The 21,077-nt window shown below is 37.3% G+C and overlaps 1 long non-coding RNA gene across 1 annotated transcript in view; it reads left to right on the forward strand.

Moving 5' to 3' along the window:
- LOC115921024 overlaps positions 1–21,077 on the forward strand; it is a 39,260-nt gene that overhangs the window by 8,298 nt on the left and 9,885 nt on the right. Inside the window, exon 2 of the long non-coding RNA XR_004062699.1 lies at positions 14,061–14,192. This is a non-coding gene — a long non-coding RNA (uncharacterized LOC115921024). The remainder of the gene's footprint in view (positions 1–14,060; positions 14,193–21,077) is intronic.

Here is a 21,077-nt window from a genome sequence, read left to right on the forward strand (position 1 = left end):
TTTGTTTTACCATGGACCCGACTGCAGCAAAGAAAGCATGTGTATGCTTGCACGTACAGTAATCAAATAGGGGACCGACTGCTTCAAGTTCTCTCCGAGGGACTTGGTAATTGGGGATAAATGCCTCATTAATACCTAAGGGCACTAGCGCATCGAGTTGGTTTCTAACTTGGGACCTCCTGGTTACGAGTCCACTGCTCTACTAGTGAGCTATCGCTCCTTTGTTCATGCAATAAGATTTTGAAACCGAAACAAATTGTCTGTAAAGTGGAAGCAATTTTGAAAGGTTGATTATGTAATACAGGGGAAATGGTGTATAGTCTGACCCGTAAGTCTGAATCATTGGACCGATTTGTGAAATGCACATGCACTCCACATAGAAATCTGTATATGGGACTGCACATACAATGTAATATCACTGTTTGGTCCACAAACCTCAGCTATTTCGTGTTTTAGTTTGCATAAACGTGGGCATTTGACGAGGAATCCTTTGCAGGGGCCATAAGTGTACTTAAAGAAAGCTATTCTTTCAAACTGATATGTACTGTATACAGATGGCATTAAAGGCAAGAACGGGCACAGGTTTGTTTCCACCTTTACGAAAATCCGATCTCCTCTTTAACGCGCGTATTATCGAAAACCGGCTGCCGCATATTACGTAACCTTAATTGAATCAGATTTTCGTCACCAACTGTTCGAAGGCTTACGGCTAATTAATCTTGTGGTTATAATTAACGATCGCTGTCAACTAGGCGTTATGTTGAATGCAGCGTTATACATTATACACCTTGCAATTAGAGGGTCGATCAAGGTGCTTGTGGGTTGTCCAGGGTGCTAGACATTTGACACTAACTATTCGAAGGCTTACGGCTACTTACTAATTAATCATGTGGTTATACTTATAATTAACAATCGCTGTCATCGAGGCGTTATGTTAAATGCAGCGTACTGCACTTTGCAATTAAAGGGGCGATCAAGGTGCTTATGGATCATCAAGGGTGCTAGAAATTTAGATTTCCTCGAAAGTGCGTCACCTGCAACGTATTTCTGTGTCAACTTTGAATTGAATTAGATTGAGTTGAATGGTGATTGAAAATACTGGACATGGCAGTCTCAAGACTTAATTAATTAGCGATGCTAAAACTGTTATTATAAACGCTTACGAGAATACATTCAAAGCCTAGAGGTGTCGTAGTCGGGTCGTTTGATACCTTTTCAACATGCTACAAGATGATTAGGTGCCATGCTAAAAGATGAAATAACATTTGGTATTCAGTTTATTTATAATACATCGTCTGACTTGAAAAAACTATTTGAACAGCCATGCCCAACCGCAACAATTTTAGACACATACCCCCTTTTGGGGGAGGGGGCGGGGAGGGGCATTTTCTGAGGGCGGAAGGTGGTAGATCTTTTTGGCGCATCCCAAGCACAAACCAATACAGTAACTGAATAAATACTATGAGTTTGAGCAGTGAGCACGTTCATTATATAATGTAGATGATAATAACTGGCACTGGTATTGCTTTGGTGACATCACTTACATGTAGGATAAATAAATGTAATTCACACAGCACCTTTTTTTGCTCTCGAGGGGAAAGGACACGCACCGTTTAACTTTAAGACTTTATTGAAGTCTGTGGGCGGTTACATCATGGTAATCAACGGCCACGGATGATTGCCTCAATGATCACCATGATGAAGCTTATACCCCGGGGACGAAATCCTATACGAACACGACGCTGCCAATCATCGTGCTATTACGCAAAGCCGTGACAAGAATATTTCACATAAATTGGACCAGCGCGTGAAACAAATCGCACTTTATGAATTATTGATGATTGGGTGCGAGGTGCGTGGCGGGGGTTGCTTAAACGATTAAAGATACTGTAAAAATGTGTTACTATTTTGTTATTATTAGAATTGTCTGAACTGTTTTTATATTGGTCAGGCCAAGTATCATTACAAAAATGTATTATATTGGGAGAATCGCAGTTTAGTCTTTGGACTGCGAGAATTAATTGTATTTCTTAAAATCTTTTAATCATGGAGTAAATCAATGCATGTACCTAGTTACCTACATGTACATGTATGCAATTATTTTAAAGTGAATGTTTTAGCACATTTATATCTCCCTCGGCTCCAAAAAGAACAGCAAAGGGAAATTGAGAAGAAGAAGAAGAAGAAGAAGAAGAAGAAGAAGAAGAAGAAGAGGAAGAGAAGAAGAAGAAGAAGAAGAAGAAGAAGAAGAAGAAGAAGAAGAAATGAAGGAGAAGAAGAAGAAGAAGAAGAAGAAGAAGAAGAAATGTAGGAGAAGAAGAAGAAGAAAAAGAAGAAGAAGAAAAAATGAAGGAGAAGAAGATGAAGAGAAGGAGGAGGAGGAGAAAGAGGAATCAGAATCAGAATTAGATTTGCAATAATTACAATTTTAAAAGGTACCCAAATTATCGTTCTCCCGTCTATCGAGTATCGAGTATCGGATAATTATGGAGGGCTGAACTTACTGCTTCAATTCAAATAATGCTTAAGTTAAAGAGAACAATATGTATCACCCCCAAATAAAAAAAATACATGAACGGAACCACTGATGTGCATGATCTGCTGCATGGTTCACAAATCAGATCGTTTTGAGCCAGGTTCTGTCGAAATGAATTCCCACCAACAAAACTCATGATATAAAGCGCTAAGCAGTAAGCACAATAAAAAGGAATTAGAAGTCAAATACATGCAACTGTCAATATTGAAAGGTTCGGTACGTCACGAACTGCTCAAGAGTTTTGCGATCACGCTCTTCAATCTTCCTGACCCATTTTGGCTCTTTCTCTCACTTTCATGCCATCTTTGTTCGTGTATGAGATGTCAATTAGTGCGGCTCTTTGTGGTAATTATTCAGCCATGGTCGGACTTTTGAATAGCTTGTTTGATGTCAGCATATAAGAGAAGAAAGTAGTGTTTTTTTTCTTGACCTACATACACATACCAATATGAATATGTAATGTTGATTGTGCCTGCAGATGTATGGCATGACCTAGAACAATGATGAGTTTTTTTAGATCAAAGAAAGATCATAATTATTATTATTATAGGTTAATTCAGATCGACTTCATGCCTCATTACCTGTGTTTTGATAAAGACCTATCATGTATCCCTATGATTATACTCAGATCAGGACATTTCTGTTTGTATGCATTTTTGAAATTTAGATTGCAAGTTTAAAGGGGGGGGCATAGACGTCGCCAGATCATTATGCATATCCGAACGGGGAGGGGGGGGGGGGGGGGGGGGGGGGAGAGAAGAAAATGAAAGCCAAGAAAACATAGGATACACGTACTTTACAAAGAGATGAATAATTTAAAACAAAAACAACAAATATGTAGATATAAAACCTTCAGCTTACCATAATCACAGATGGGATTAGAGAGAAAAAAAATCTCAAATTCCCAACGTGTGGTGGTGCACTAAACCGCATATAGTTTTCCTTAAAGCATAATCATACATGGGGGGGGGGGGGGGCAGATTGTACATTTATAGAGTGCATTAAGCCGCGAAACCCGCGATGGAAATCTAGAGCTTCTCTTGTTAGTTCATTTATTATTGAAAGGCCAATGATGATGGCCGTGATTACCTTTCACTCATACTGCCTGATGTTAATAGTGTGCAATTAGTTGAACATACAACGAGGCACTGCATGCATGACATGTTTGTTCATTATTTCCTCCCTTAGTTAGAGCATCATGGTTTAAAGGCGGCATGGTGATTCTTTAATTTTCATAATGACAAACGTGGTTAAAACAAAAGGGTAATTCCGTCCAAAATTAACCCCTTAATTTTATGTAGAGTCTTCCAAATAAATTACATAAAGGTTAATATAGAGCATTTATCTTGTTTAGATCATCAGGATTATGAAAATATTTTGTTCAGAAGATAAATTTGCTTTGCCAGGAGTGCATGACTTGCATGCGAAAAAGTTGTGATCGTGTTTTAACTTTTGAATCTCCACATGCATCCTTAAAAACTTTATGTTTGAAGGTTAACTCTCCCCTCAACAATAATTTAAAAATATAGGGTAAAACTAAAAAGGACCGTTTTTCGGTACAACTTTCAACTCTAATTAGCTTATGAAAATAACAATTATTATGGTTGGTTAATGATGATTGTTGTACCTGCGTGCTAAGACCACTGTGTACCACTTAGCCATTGCGCCTTTTCTTAAAGATAAAGTTGAGTTCTGGTAATGCGATTGCATTGTGAAAGAAAAGGTGTGGAATGGATCAGAAAAGTTGATCATATAGCATGTAAGTAATGGTGGGTAATGCAAGGTTCTGGAGTCATCAAAATCATCATAAATTTGGCAGAGTCTTGGTAAAGTAACAATCACTTACACAGAAAGATGTATATGGGACAACACACATGGTGTCGGGGCTAGTACTACCCTGATTTCCTTATCTTTTTATGCTTATTACTCAGCATGTATGCATTTTCTTCCAAAATTGTTTGGCACATAACATTTATTTGTAATCTTGAACATTCAGTGTAAGTTTCGTTAGATTCTGTGAGAATTCATTATCTTTTTTACCAGAACTCAAGTTTATCTTTAATAACAGTGATAATTAAAAGAAAACCCATAGAACTAGTAGAATTTGTTGCAATCAAGGCTGTATGGTCTCAGTTCTAAAATAGAAATTACGTGCAACGATGCTTTAAAGTTTTCAAATAAATTTGGACAAGTCTAAATACACTGTTTACATGCAATGAGACATGTGTGGGCAGTATTATTTCCGCTACCGTGACACAAAACTCTGTTTTTAACCACGGCAAACGAGAAGCTTGACATAAATCGGCATTTTTGTTTGTAAACGAGTCATTTTGTGTTTATAATGATCATGAGGATTGCAAGGATTAAGCGTCCATTAGAGTGGAAGAAGTAGGCGGCATTTGGATGGTTTATAGGAATGATAAAGCTTGACCTTTCTTTCGTGATTGATTATTATAAGCTGGAGTGACAGAGGATTTGTATCCGCGGTATAAAATAGGTATATAAAACATCGCACTTTTGTAATAACAGATTAGAATTCGTCAGGTTAGGATTTTTCAAAATTTGTTTGTTGTTCTTTACCTTTTAATAAGGACCCACCTTCCATCTATTTCTCCAACATCTCCCCTCCCTCTCCCTCCTCCCCTCCCTCTCCCTCCTCTCCCCTCCCTCTCCCTCCTCTCCCCCTCTCCCCCTCTCCCCCTCTCCCCCTCTCCCCCTCTCCTCCTCTCTCCCTCGCCCCTCCCCTCTCCCCCTCCCCTCCCCTCCCCCTCAATATATAAAAACACGCAACCATACCTTGCTTTTCATGAGACAGTCATGACTCCCGTAATAATATTGATCAAAACATTGTGATCGAAACATTACGTAACGGTTGTCCTGGCTCGGCTATCCGTTACATGCATTACGCAATACTTTTTGTGCCCCATTATTCTCTAATCTGTACGCGTTGTATAGGCTTATCAGCCCCTTATCAATCTCGCTCATTGATTTTTACCGGATAAGAGACAGAGCGTGTCGTTTCCCTTCGAATTTGAGTAAGGATAAACAAAAATGGCATGTCAATCGTAAGTTTTGAACAAGATAACTCACACGAAGGTTGCCACAGTCCCAAACATAGTTGTATACCATAACTTCAGTTAGATTGATTTCGAAATCATTCATTTAGTCAGTTTTTAATTTAAACCTTGTAAAAGGGATTCTTGTTCGGTGGCAGTTCCTTTCGCTTTTCGTGGTAGCAATGAATATATTAAATACCTGTTTAACCCATTATGCATGTTCAGATATACAGTCAAACCTGCTTTAGTGACCACCTGTCTACAAAGACCACATTTTTTGTTTCCCTCGAAAATGGTTCTTCTTGAAACATGTATCATAGGAATCTGTACATCAAATTGACCTGTCTGTAAAGACCACTTTTCTTGTCTCCCTTGGGTGGTCTTTATAGACAGGGTTCACTGTACTACAATCTTAGATAGGATCGGTAACGTTGGCGTGCAAGTGAAATAGTAGCATAGTACCTGTACAATTTATCGTGTGAAGAAACATGTACTGCTTTTCTCTTCATAACAAAATATTCATTTCCGACCTCATAAGCATACGGATGGCTAAATGTAATTTTATACATTGTCCTGTCTGAAAGATAAATCCTTCTATAAATAACTCTCGATTTGAGTGATACGAAATTACAAAAAAAGAAATTCCAAATCTTTCGTCGTCTATTATTAGTAGTCTCCGTTCCGTTGCCGGGGAATATTTTTCATGGTATTTATAGATTATATCTGCATTTTGTTGTTTCTATTCATACCGTAAGTGATCTCAAATCATCATATACAAATTGAAAGGAAGAATAATCTAAAGGTATGAATACAAGAAATGCGCATTAAATACGATTTTCGCAAACTTTTATTGAGAAAATAAATATTGTGTATGGTATATGATGGCCCTAGTTTTGTTTGTCGTGGATAATGCCTGTGAGCCAGTGATCGGTACCGTGTTTGATGTGTCGTGTGGTAGCAACATGACTAATGACTCGGACATGAACTATCAATTCATTGCATTGACATTTGGAGACACTATTACCTAGAGGTAGATCAGACTGTGGTCTCCCAACCGGAAGGTTCCGGGTTCGAAACCAAGTCGATGTGGTATAGTGCCCTTTGGTTAGACATCGGGCCAGCGTTTCTCGAAACCGTCATAACTACAAGTTCACCGACATCCCATTGAAACGCGTGTATTAAGTTTAACACGCGTTTCAATGGGATGTCGGTGAACTTGTAGTTATGACGGTTTCGAGAAACGCTGCCCAGTATCCAATACAGAGTCCCACGGAGAAGACTTAAAATTGTCGATCCCCTGGTTGCTTACTTACATTAATAAGGATAATTTCTGAGCTTCCATGTAAAAAAAAGCAAAAACAAAAAAACAATTGGATGTGATTATAGTATACTAAATGCCTTCACAGTCTTCATTAGCAAAATTTAATGTATAACGTTGATATCGGATTGGCGCCCCGGGTACAACGCCACCACAGTGCATCGGCACATGTGGTTGTTAGGAGGCCTCTGATGCTCTGCATGCGGAGTCGTGTCTCCGAGTTTGCTTGTAGATTCATTCGTATTTAGGACCAGATACTCAAAGACCTCTACGACCTTTATGGCCGAGCCTAGTACATAAGCACATTTTAGTAACGTTTAATAAATTTGTGGTACAATTATCTATTGTACAAAGAACGGAAGATAGACCTATTATATGCGACGTACATGTACATGCATTAATGTGAAAGGCCTCTCCAGAAAAGTGGCTGAAGCATGACATCCCAAGCACTTCAACGTGTCTGCCCTCGGCACTTTTAAAATGGTTTATCAACACTTCAGTTATGTAGAGCGTTCTTATCTACCCTCTCGAAATTTATCATGTTTAATGACATAGGGTAATGTGTTTGTTCTATTTGTCTTATCTGTCTAGTATGTCAGAACTATCAGTACTGCCCCTTTCGTCACCCCGGCTTTATCTCTCATCTTTCAGCGTTCCCATTTATTTTGTGCGTACCACGGAGTCGTAGTGCGGAACAAAATGTCTGAACTCGGAGACTATGTAGAGGGCACGGTACTTAGTACTGAACATTTGACACAGCCAATCTGAGCCAGAGACTTGGAGCGTTAGGCTCAGTTCAAGACTTTATGGAATCATATTCAAGCGTCAAATTAGAGTTTTTTCCTGCAAACTATCGGATGATTGCGCAAGGTTAGATTTTGAAACTATCGGGTCTGAATTGCGAGACTGTAGAATGAACAACTTACATTCGCCTCGTATCATTTTGACACAGTTCGAGTGGTCTCAGGCACAGACTTTATATTGATACTTGAATAATAAAAGGCTTGAGCCCATGGCTTCGTTGGAAGTGTTTTAAAACGTCAAATTACAGTCTTTGCCCGATAGACTACTATAACCTAAAGATACAACCTGTACTAGTTTGACGGATGTCTTGATCAATCATTGCATATGCTTTGCCCATATATAATTTCCTGTATAAGGTAAACTGATCTGATCAAATGGTTCATTTCAAACGCACTTTTCTCTAAAGGGGAAGTTCACCCTGATATATAGTTTGTTTTAAGGGAAGAAGAAAAATGAGAGAAACAGTTCAGTGAGAGTTCGAGCAGAAACTAATGCAAACGAAAAGAAAGTTATGAATTTTGAAGGTGAAATCAATTAAACACAAATTGGCAACTCTGTGACGTATCTTCCGAGCGTCCCTCCCATTCGCCCTGTACTTAAAAACTTTGAAAATAAAAGAAAATCCATCATTTTATATATATATATATATATATATATATATATATATATATTTAAAACAGGCAGTATACGTGTTTGGTCATCGGGGGGGGGGGGGGGCGGGGGAGGGGGGCAGCGCCGTATGAAATATTTGGGTGGTAGATGCGCCACTGTGGAGGCGGCCGGGCCAACATACTCTTCCACGTGATTCTAAACATAAGGACCAGCTTAGCCAGACCCCCCCCCCCACGTGACCGCGGTGACAGTATTCCTTTAACTATTAGAAACAAGGTAGGTGTACCATACTAAGAACTAGATCCGGCCATTTTCTTTTTAGGATATTATTTTGTAAGAGCATGGCCAGAGGGACAGGATGTTTTCAAACTGGGGAAGTATGAAGGTAAACGTTTCCAAGCAGGTGTGTAAATACCAAGGGATGACGTCGAAAAGAGGTGCTATTAGCTACCACCTCTCTATCCTTGCTCCCTGATGCGGAGAGTCACGGAATTTCGAGAAATTTAACGAGAGCAAGACATCACATCATACTTTAGATTTAGGATGTAACCATAGTTACAATGCCAATGACAGTCCTTCTTCCGAAAATAATTGTATAATGTTTAATGTAGTATTTATAACAGTTAATCAGTTCGTTTTTGAAAATAACAATTCGTCGCTGTTTTCACGAAGTGACGGTAGTGAAAAAAAAATTGCTTTCACTTTGCGTGACGATTTTACTAACTACCGTCACTTCGTGAAAACTAGGACGAATTGTTGTATTATATTGTCAGAAAAATACCTACTGTACTTTATCGAACAACTGTGTACTTACATGAATGCAGAAGAAATACCAAAATCAAATACAATCAAAATCAAATAGTCTTCCCTCATCCTGGGACAAATCCTTCACATTTCTATCAAACAAATAAAGAAGAATATTTTTTTTTTTCATTTTTGCAGACGTAAAATCACTTTTCTATTGTTTGCTTAGCAAACCCTCAAATTTGTGTGAAAAAAGCTTTTTGCCTTTTTATTCGTTTATTTTTCTGAAGTGTTGAATTCATTTATTTGTTTTGGAAAACCACAAACTTGTATCAGAAGTTATTTTCCTTTTCCCATTACTGTAAGTGTTACACTCATCGACATGTTTGCTTTATAATCGCCAAACTTCACTTGTCCGAAATAAAACAAAATGCTTTCTCATTTCAGTGAGTGTTAAATAAACGTAACAATTCATTTTCTTGGTCAGCTAGTAACGCGAAAGCGATAATTAAAGAGAAATGGATTGTGGAGTGGTGACAAAGGAAATCGAGGACTGTTTTTGATGGAAAATATGAAGATGCGGAAATTGCATCTAAAGCATCCCTCTCATCATGTTACCATGGTTACAAGTATCTCTTTAATATATACAAAAAATCACTGAAGTGAATCCTTGTGCGTCAAAAGTGTTGATACTTCTCAAGACAGTAAACTCGTTATTGTAGATGGAAATTGATTTTCGATATACATGTAAACATAAAAAGCATACACTCCCTAGGCGTTTTGGAGATTTGTTGCTTATTTAACAATTTCGATACAAAAATACAGGTTATACTAATGAAATGTGGTCATGAATGATGGTTATAGCCGTAAACTGTAATATTTCTCAGCTTAAACGCTTTAAAGGCCTGAATATGCCTGTATTATTTAGATGCATCGTATTTTTGCAGTAAAATAGAAACAAAAACACCAAATATAATAAACAAAAAAAGAGAGCAAAACAACGCTGTTGTGAAATTCCGACATATACTTTCATTGTGTATTGAATTATGATAGAGAAAGAGAGGAAGAGAGAGAGAGAGAGAGAGAGTTTATGTTGCGGGGGGGGGGGGGGGGGGGGTGGGTGAAGGGAGAAATTGGAATTTTGTATTTCTTTGTGTATATATTGGTGAAAAGGCTATAGATAGCTGGACAAATTGTCGCTGCGTGCAGTGCACATGCTGCATGTGATTTTCAGCAATCAAAATTTGAGCCGAATCCTTTTCAATTTGGTAATTCCAAAATCCTATACAGTAAACTTGCATTCTTATGTAGTAGATGAAAATGTACATTTCCTAGTTGCTTCAAGAGAGTTTCTTTCATGATGTTATTGCATGCATGATCATTACTCAACCTTATCTTTAGTGAATGGTCAAGGTAGATTGATATCATTTTTATGCAATCGGATATTTCCCTGGAAGTATACTGACGTCACAGGTCCTTGCACGCGTTCCTCCAAGAAAGTAATCAGTTCTTGAACTTCTTGTCCACCAAGATTTCCCTACGTCAGAACCGAAATACCCGGCCGGGGATGCAGGCCGGAGAGATTAATGATAAATGCTTAATGCGGAGAAATGGTATATGTCTCGAATTACAGCTTCAGGCGATGCCCAGTTGTATTTCTAAAGATAATTGAATGCCGTATTGACATGATTTCCTTAATTGCCGAGGGAGCTTAGAATCCCACTTGGACTTGGGAATACATATAAAACAAAGGTTCTATCTTTTAGCCTTGGTCAGAGATTGAATGAGAATGACACAATTGAAATCCTTTGATAATTATAGCCATTACAAACAGATATTGTTCGATTATTTTTGTTATTATCGTTTTGATATGTTTTCAGATGAACAGAGAATCCGACCGGGTTTCATGAATTTACGTCATGAAACTGTTGTTATTCTCGTGAGCCTTGTTCAATAATTGAAGTAATGATGGCTTTACAATTTGTTGTACTGGTTGTTGATCGACAAGAGGGCGGTGACAAATGGGCGGGATTCGGGAGAGATAGAGGGAGAGCGAGAGAGAGAGAGAGGGGGAGAGAGAGGAGAGAGAGAGGGGAGAAAGAGAGAGAGGAAATGGGCAAAGTAAAGGGGAAAAGACGGATAGGTGGGGAAGGGGATGGAGTAGAGGGGGAGGCCTGGTTGAACTGGTTCAGGAAAGAACGAGAACAGAAGGAGAAGAGAGAGCAACTGAGAAGACCAAGTATCCATTTTTTCGGAATGTAAAATCATTGAAGTTGTAAATATGAATCAGAAAAAAGCAATCCCGACCGGTTGAACTCGCCAGATGAATAATCGTTACCCTACAATATCGGACCTCTATAGTTTGATTAGGCTAATATCCCACCAAGCAACGCGTTGCAAATTCAAAAAAAGATGTAGAGGCATCGACAAAGAAAATAGCTTGAGATAGTAAAGAGAGGGTCCAAGAATATTTTACGAACTAGCCTACATCATACAGAGCATCCAATCAAACTGAAGTGTATTGTATTAATACTTGCAATGATAATTACGATAATAGAATATTTCTTCAAGGGCTTCTCACAACTTGTGCTTCACGTTACGGTCAGGTCAGACTCGTCACAGCCAGTACAAGGAGACGTGCAATAAATCGCGAATTGAATCTGAAAATAATGATGGAGTGATATTTTATTCATCGTCCTAACTTGGTATACGAAAGCCATCGTATACGAGGTCAATGGCATTACCAGACACGCATATGGACACTAGCAACAACAATAAATGGCCTTGTTGAAATATTTCGTTGAAACCATGATAACGCTGTCATATTATGATGGTGTGGTGAATAGAGCGATGCGATTAATAGTCCATAAAAGTGCATGGCTTTGAAATATTCATAACGTGGCGAGGTTGGTGACGATATCAAAATGACAGGTTCCTAAACTAAAATATGGGGAAGTACACTCTGTATGGTGTAAGGAGAGTGGGATGTGATGTTATATATCATGACTCGTGAAGTTTTGGAGTATAGTCGTTTAAAGGGAGTGTAGCATGACGCGACGACGTGTCTTTCCCGCGGCCTGATTCGGGGCCAATCGGGTATGATACGATTACGGACGACGCGACCGAAGTATTCACGTGCGTGCAACATTCGCGAAACCGAAGCGTGAAGAGAAATTCGGTCTGTTTCGCGAACGCTGACCATGTAGAGATTAAGTCGCTGACTACCGTTAATCAAGTCCACTCGTGTACGTGCAGTTGTCCAAAATGAGACGTAGAGGGAGTTCCCCTGTATTCGTCAGTTTACACCCCCTTTAACCGCTCCAAATTCTCAAACAAAAGGCAGACATGTAGAGAGTAGAGAGAGAGAAAGAAAGAAAGAGATATTTCTTTCGGGGGGGGGGGGGAGGCGCGGAATCACGGAATGCCAAATAATGTAAAGAGGCCGTGACCATCGTTTTCCCATTGATCGGCCTACTCTACAACACACATTTTAAAATATTTTATATTTCATATTTGTTTAATATTTCTTTTTACGTTGCATGCTATATATGCCTATATCCCATAATAATGTTTTCACATTCCAAACAACTGCCTAATAAAAGCCTCTTTAACGCACCCTACGTTTATTGAATTAAGTCATTTGATTCGGTTACCTTTCATCTCCTCAGATGATAATTCTACCCTCCCCGAACGGGAGCCCCATTTACCCCATCTCTTTACCCCCTTTCCAATCTCAATCGAACCCGGTTTATTTTTCTAGAAATACGCCTTTGGTGAAACGTCCCATTTATAATGCAAATGTATTGATCTGCCACCACTCGAAGCATATTCAGATGGTTGTATTTTCGTTCGAAAAAATGAAAAGAACCCGAGCAAATAGCCGGGGGCTTCAGGGGAATATGACCGAAAAAATGACGCCTTGATAACTGAAAGGGAAATTGAATCGCGATGAATTGCGCTTGCTGAGGTGAACGTTTGATTAAACAGAAACTTTGCTTATTGATATTTGTGGGGTTGGCATGTGATTTTCTTGATGAAAATACAAGAATCGTTATATCGTGTGCTAAGGCGGAAAGACTTATCTTTGATTGCGAGACATTTTGTTTTATTCATGTTTAGATGAAAGTTGAGTGAAGTAAAAGGTCGGTACTTTGTATTGAGTATATTGGGCCTTTGGGGCATATTTTAGAAGCAATTGATTTAGTGCAATGACGGTAAATAGTGAGATATAATTTGATTATTTAAAGGTTGGAAGTTAATTGCTATGTAATTTTAAATGAAATGAATGTTCCCCCATTTGATTAGCCAAAGTGCAATAATAAATCCGACATTTGATTTTGATTTGAGGGTTCACCATTAATGTAAAGCTCCATTTTATTATTATGAAGGCTCTTCATTTTGTTTCACTGGGCTCATGTTTTGTATTCAATTATGATTTAAATGTATATTATAATGTTCCTGTACCTTTGCACTATATATGCACTTTTGCACAGACCAAGCTCTGCATGTCCTCCTTACGTTACAGCTCGTATGATTTACCGAACCGTCTGGCCGCCCCCAATTAATTATATTCACATAATCCCCCCCCCCCTCAAAAACAGAAAAAAGTTTAATTTTTTTTTTTTAAAGGGTTCACTCTTACGATTTCCATCTTGATTCATATTTTCATCCTTTGAATATGAATTTGCGGTTCTGATACCTGTTAAATTGGAGTGGAGCTCGCAAGATACGTCACATAGTTGCCAATTTGTCTTTGATTGATCGCAACTTAAACAGTTCATAACGTTTTTATTTTTGATAGGAATTCCCCCCAACTTCCTCTCATTGTTCTGGATCTATTAAGCCAACTTAATATCAGGACGGACTTCCCCTTTAAGCTCTGTACCGTCTGGCACTTAATACACGCAGCTATCTTTGCATATATTCGACTTGATATTCGATATGTCAGCTAATCCCTTTCTTGTCTGCATCATTTTCTTCTCTCTTTCAGGTTTTTAGAAAACTACCTTTCGGGATTGCCCAGACGGTGGAATTTGATACTAACAGATTGTTCCGGCTGCCCTCGTCTCCGTGAAGGAGCTGGTACTTTCCCGTCAATCTTAAGGACTGTCATTGTTGTAAGGTTGGTGAAAGTTAATAAATTGCTAAATAACAGACCTCAAAGACTTTTGAGATATTAACTTCTATAAAAAAAAAGACCATATGATTAATAAATGCCCCTTTTTTTGGTCGTGCGCAAGCAACATGAAAGATTTGCAAAAATAAAATAAATTGAACCTCAAGAGGATTCTAATATCAAGTAGGTGTAAAGTTCAAACGGACGGAATAGACAAATATCTCTACAGTAAAATTGAGCTAAGGAGAGAAAGTGAGAGAGAGAGAGAGAGAGAGAGAGAGAGAGATGGGGGGGGGGGAGCAAAGGGGAAGGGTGGGGAGATCGCCAATAGGTCTCAGGAAAAGCAATTACTTTTAGCTTTAGCTTTCATGGTATTTATTTTGTTTATTGCACAAGCGCGCATACTGTAGTATGCATGTATATGCCTAACATCATCGAGAAACACAGCACGTATGCCAGGCACTATTATGTTCTCAGCCCCCATCTATGCTATCGATCTTGTCTGGAAGCCCAGTAGTTCTTTCACCTTTTATGAAGGGGCCGTTACTAAAGGGGTGGGGGTTGGAGGATCTTTGACACGCTTACTATTATTATGCTTATCTAATTACTCTCGGCAAAGTGTTTTTTCTTCTTTTGCATGTGACGGTTTTCCCTACACGGTGTCCATTTTAGTCGTTATCTATATATTTGATTGAATTTGTTTCCTTTTTGTTTTTGTACAACATAATCAAGGTTGATTTTTTTTTAGTGGAAGGTTAATGGTAAGAGTTCATGAAAACTTGTCCCCCCATCCAAAATGGTTTAGCGATGACCTTGCATCCATACACATCCCTTGTCGGTCGTATGACACTCCTGCGGCATATGCTCCGTGTTGATATCCTAAACCTATATATACCGATTTCTTAAATTTAGCCCTGGACCGAACTCCATACCTAGCCCCAACTCTAGATCGAACCTAGAACATAATTGCAACCGTAACCCTAACTATAACTTTGATGGAATAAATCCCGGACTACTCCGGAGCGATTGTCTCACGAGCAAAATGTCGGGTCGCCGTTTTGTCTCGACGAAGTGTTCCCTGAATGGTTATCTCCTCAAAGACAATACTCGTGCAAGGTAATTGCCATTCGAAGAAAATTGTTCTCAACTTTTCCGCACATGACATGAATGCGAATCTTATTGCTCGGACAAATTATGTATCTCTATACCACTGACTACTCGCGGCTATCATCCCTGTCGGACAACTACACAGTTATAATATCAGCATCTTTCCAAGATAATTACCAATTTAAAGTTCCGAGGGTGGCGACGATCCATTTTATAAGACCCTTGATTTGATACCCAACTTAGTGGCTTATGAAATGAAATAAAATGAAATTAATTGAATCTTATGAAATAAAATAGGATTCAATTTGATCTTATAATACGAAATGAAATGGAATGGAATGAAATGGAATGGAATGAAATGAATTGAAATGAAATGAAATGAAATGAAATGAAATGAAATGAAATGGAATGGAATGAAATGGAATGGAATGGAATGAAATGAAATGAAATGAAATGAAATGAAATGAAATACGATGAAGTGAAATCAAATTGAAATGAAATCAAATTTGAGTTAATTTCATAATTGAAATTCCCCCTAAACAGCGAAGAAAATCAAAGAGAAAGAAAATGAGATGACTAAGAGGGAAAAAAGAACGGAAAAGGCTTCAAAAAGAAAGCGATAAGGCCTCCGCATGCCCCCCCCCCCCTCCGATCGCAGTTGGTACCCCCCCCCCTCCCTTAAGGAGATGCAAGTGCCCCCCCCCCCCCACCCCAATAACAATGGCTTGGTAGTCTATTTATGAACGGGACGATTTTGTGATGAAAAATTGCCACTGAGATGTAGGGGCGGTTGCTGTGATCATTTGATTAATTAAATTAATTTCCGCTGGGATCACGGCCAAGAATGAGTGATGAGGATAGAAATCGGAACAGTTGATCACATAATCACCTCTACTCGGGGAACAGACTATCGTATTGGGAGGAGGAGCAAGAGGCACCCACCTGACTGACTTCGGAATAAAGGAACAGTAGCCAGCCACTTTGTACTATGTGCTATATCAGTGACTGTATAGTGCGTCCCAGAAAAAACGAAACCGAGAAGTATCGATGTTCTATCATAACTTCAAGTTTATCATAAGATAAACTTGAGTTCTGGTAAAAAAAGAAAAAGAATTCTCACAGATCTAACGAAACTTACACTGAATGTTCAAGATTACAAATAAGTCATGTGCCAAACCATTTTGGAAGAAAATGTACATTGGATGAGTAATGAGCATAGAAAGATAAGGAAATCAGGGTAGTGCTAGCCCCGACACCATGTGTGTTGCCCCATATACACCTTTCTGTGTAAGTAATTGTTACTTTACCAAGACTCTGCCAAATTTATGATGATTTTGATGACTCCAGAACCTTGCATTACACACCATTACTTACATGCTATATGATCAACTTTTCTGATCCATTCCACACCTTTTCTTTCACAATGCAATCGCATTACCAGAACTCAAGTTTATCGTTAAGTTATGATAAAACATCGATACTTCTTGGTTTCGTTTTTTCTGGGACACATTGTATATTGTATATAGTGCGTAGTCGAGTTTGTCCTGTTGAATCGGATAGTCCTCGATAAATCGAGTGTTTATTCAATCTGTATGAAAAATAAAAGATGAAGAAATCCTTAGCATCATTGCCTTGCGATTGCTAATCACCAATACATCGTTCTGTTAAACCATTAAATATTGACTTTGTGAAACAGGTATATCCTTAGTTTGCCACTTTGCATCAAAATCCTCTTTTTGTATTTACCAATTGTAAACATACCTAGCCCTCATGTAAATGTACTTCTTATAATTCACTTTAAATGTTAAATGAATATTTGCAATAAAGATTGAATATCCATTCTAATCTCAACTTGAGTAATGCCTGTTTATTAATTTGTTCCAAAAAACCTGTCCTTATATATTTCGACTACAATCAAAGAAATACAATCATGACCTCTTCAGTCCAAATATTCTCACACTGTAACATCTATCAATGTAAAATTGATACAAAACCAACATCTGTTTCATTTACCCACTTTCTAAATTGAAGTGTTTCTTACAACAAAAACCAGAATAAAAACTTCTCAAATGTTACTGTTAATGCCACCAAATAAATCCATTATTTGATGTATTATTTATACAAGCACATCAACACACATATTTAGACAAATATGGTATTAACCTAACTGACCGAAAATACTCTCGCCAAACCTGGCCATACAAGTTGCGTACATTCCACGCTCGTTAGTTACATTTCATTTAACTCTACATTTCTACATTATATATTTGCTTAATTGCCTCTGAACCAATTGATAATTAATACGTACATCTTTGGCAGGATCTACTCGAAACCGTGGAACACAAATTACTCCTCTCGGAGACATTTGTGACAAAACTGTTACATCAAAAATGGTGGACAAACACGTCCGTTCTCTGACTTGATGATGTGGCTCTGAACTTAGCCGTGACTTACTTTTGCCACGTACCGGTCCCAGATATTCTAAGGTGTCCTTAAAGAAACACATGTGATCTTCTCAAAGGAAAATAAGAAAACTTCTTAATACATGAAAAATCGTCTAAATTCTTACTAGACAAATCACAAATGAAAAAATGACATTTTCACTGAAACAGTGGTTCTCCTTCTCGAGTCACTGCACAAGCCCGGTCCTAAGTGGATCGCAGAAAGAGGACAGTTTTTTGCCCCCTAATAGGCCATGGTCCGGATACGCCATTTGAAAAAAATAGATATATTTATCTCCCCGTTGGAAGATTTAATCACAGCGAGGAGGATTTAAAAATAGGTAGAACATAATTTCGGAGATCATTTGCTGATCCATCTTGGATGAAAACGAGCTTGTAAAGCTTTCCAATTTTGCATGAATTATTTGTTTATGAATTTATTTGGCGACACTCGGGTGGTAGGGTATTTACAATCACGCATACACTCTAAATATAATTATTGCAAATATGTTGTCATTCAACCCTTGGATGGAAAAAATCTATTCCATCATAAATAACGTAGAAAATGAAAGTTTATGAAATTTTCAGTACAGAGCGAATTGGAGAGGACCTCGCAAGATACGTCACTCCCAGTGTTGCCAATTTGTGTTTGATTGATCGCTACTTCAAAAAAGCATACATTTCTTATTTTAACTTTCACTGACTTGGTCATCTCATTTTTCTGCTTCCATTAAAATAAGCTTAATATCAGAGGAAACTTCCCCTTCAACTGAATTTAGGGGGAAGCATGATAGAGACGCAGTCGCATTTGTCTTTTTTCATTATATTTGTATTACATTATATGTTGGTGGTAAAAAATGAATTTTTACAAGAAACCTCACAAGTTTTAGGGAAGGATCTTTGATAAGTTTAACCGACAACATATTGTAAGCAATTGAGAAGCTTTTTATTTTTATTGACTGCAAGGTTTTACAGCCATTTATTACAAACATTTTTTATCATGATATTATTAATAGTCGAATTGACTAAAAACAAACATATTCATTTTATTCTTCTGTCGATGATGTTTAGAGATTATTATGTTGATTTGTTCAAGATTTTGATTTAAGATTTTTTTTTAATGTTGAAAGCTCTTTTTTCTTCTCTGAATAGCCAACTGAGTTCTCTTATTTCCCCTAACTTAGATGATATATTCTTGATGTATATCACCACTGTTTGTGTATAGCCGTTAACAAGTCTAAACAACAAGATACTATCCTTTTTTAAGTGTGTGAAAAAATTGATTCGTCCCGAGCTATGTTACTTGAGAATGTGACACATTAAATTTTACATCTAAAAGTATTCCAACAAAGACCCTAATTCAATTAGTCTACCTTTCATTCTTCAGTTACGAAACACACATACCAAAAGCCCCCATCAAATATCCCCCATCACATGTACAAGGGGCATACATTACTTTGTTAAATGTTAACTGTGCTCCACCTTAACTATTCATGTCAGTGATAGTTAGACATGATTTACGATCCACTGAAGATGCTTTCTTAGAAGATGACCTTTTGATCTCACACATTATTCTTCTAGAAATTAATGTTTCCCTCCTGGCCTCCTTTCATAATTTTTCTTCTGAGAAAGTGAACATCTTCTCTTTTGATCTAATGAAATATTCTTCTTTTGACCTATAATGTAATATCAATTTTGTTTTATAATCCTTTTGATCTAATGCTATTTTTCAAAAATATGTCCCTCCTCTAAGCATTTTTTTGTTGTTGAGAAAATGAGCATCTTCTCATTTGATCTTTTTGATCTAATAAAATGTTCTTCTTTTGACCTAATGTAATATCATTATTTGTATTTTGTTATCCTTCTGATCTAATGCAATATTCTATAAAATAATATGTCCCTCCTCTAAGCATTTTTCTTTTTCTGAGAAAGTGAGCATCTTCTCAATTGATCCTTTTGATCTAATGAAACATTCTTCTTTTGACCTATAATATAATATCATTTTTTTTTTGTAATCCTTTTGATCTAATGCTATATTTGATAAATATGTCCCTCCTCTAAGCATTTTTCTTTTTCTGAGAAAGTGAACATCTTCTCATTCGATCCTTTTGATCTAATGAAACATTCTTCTTTTGACCTATAATGTAATATCATTTTTTTGTTGTAATCCTTATGATATAATGCAATATGCTATGAATATGTCCCTTCGCTAAGCATTTTTCTTTTTCTGAGGAAGTGAACATCTTCTCATTTGATCTAATGAAATATTCTTCTTTTGACCTAATGTAGTATCAATTTTTTTTAAATCCTTTTGATCTAATGCAATATTCTATTGATAAGCCCCTCTTCTGAACATTTTTCTTTTTCTGAGAAAGTGAACATTTTCTCATTTGATCTAATGAGATATTCTTCTTTTGATCTATTGCAATATTCTATAAAATATCCCTCCTCGGAACATTGTCTTGTTCTTAGAAAGTGATAATCTTCTCATTTGATCTTTTCCCGTACTTCCTTTAATTATTAATGACTCGAAAGACATTCGAGGCATTCACCAAATCATGTTCTGTAATTAAATTTCACGGAAATCGATTCATGCGGGGAACACAGGTAATCAATACCCTAGACATCTTTTTACACTAGGCGTGAAAATGCTGCCGGAAAATAAAATGATAAAACGACGAACATTAAATAAAGTGGTCAAATCAAATGTTAGTCTTCATCACACTTCTGTTTCTCAAAACACTCAGCTAAAGGTGAGTACATACAATTAGTAATCAATTGATTAGTTCATTCGTTCATTTATTTATTGAAATAGTTTTGTGTGTCTTTTCAAACAGTTAACACATGAATTATTCATACCCTTCCCGAGAGTTTTTTTATTTTATTTTGTTTGTAAACAAAATTGATTTGTTGCGATTCATGTTTCTTGAGAATTTGACATTAAAGTTTACATTTACATGTATAAGTATTTTAAAAAAAGCCCGCATTCAACCAGTCCATCTTTCATTCTTTAGTTATGAAGAAAAAAACTTTGAATTTACAACGGGGTAGCCTTTATACTATATATATTTCCGTCGTTTGCTGTTTTTTTTTTTTGGAACTCTTGTCCATGTATTTATTTATGAATTTATTGAGCTAGTTAGTTATTTGTTTATTCATATTCATTTATTTATATGTTGACATATTTATCTTTATTATTGTGATTTTTTATTAAACACTCACCATTCATGTCAAGTTTACATGTGAAATAATGATTTTTTTTTAGCGTGTTTTCCGTTTCGTGTGTGAAGTGGACTTCACTTGATTCTCATTTTCATTCAGGCCATGTTCGTGTTCATGATCA

Source organism: Strongylocentrotus purpuratus, unplaced genomic scaffold (assembly GCF_000002235.5).
Source record: "Strongylocentrotus purpuratus isolate Spur 01 unplaced genomic scaffold, Spur_5.0 spur5_scaffold_1, whole genome shotgun sequence".
Lineage (NCBI taxonomy): Eukaryota > Metazoa > Echinodermata > Echinoidea > Camarodonta > Strongylocentrotidae > Strongylocentrotus > Strongylocentrotus purpuratus.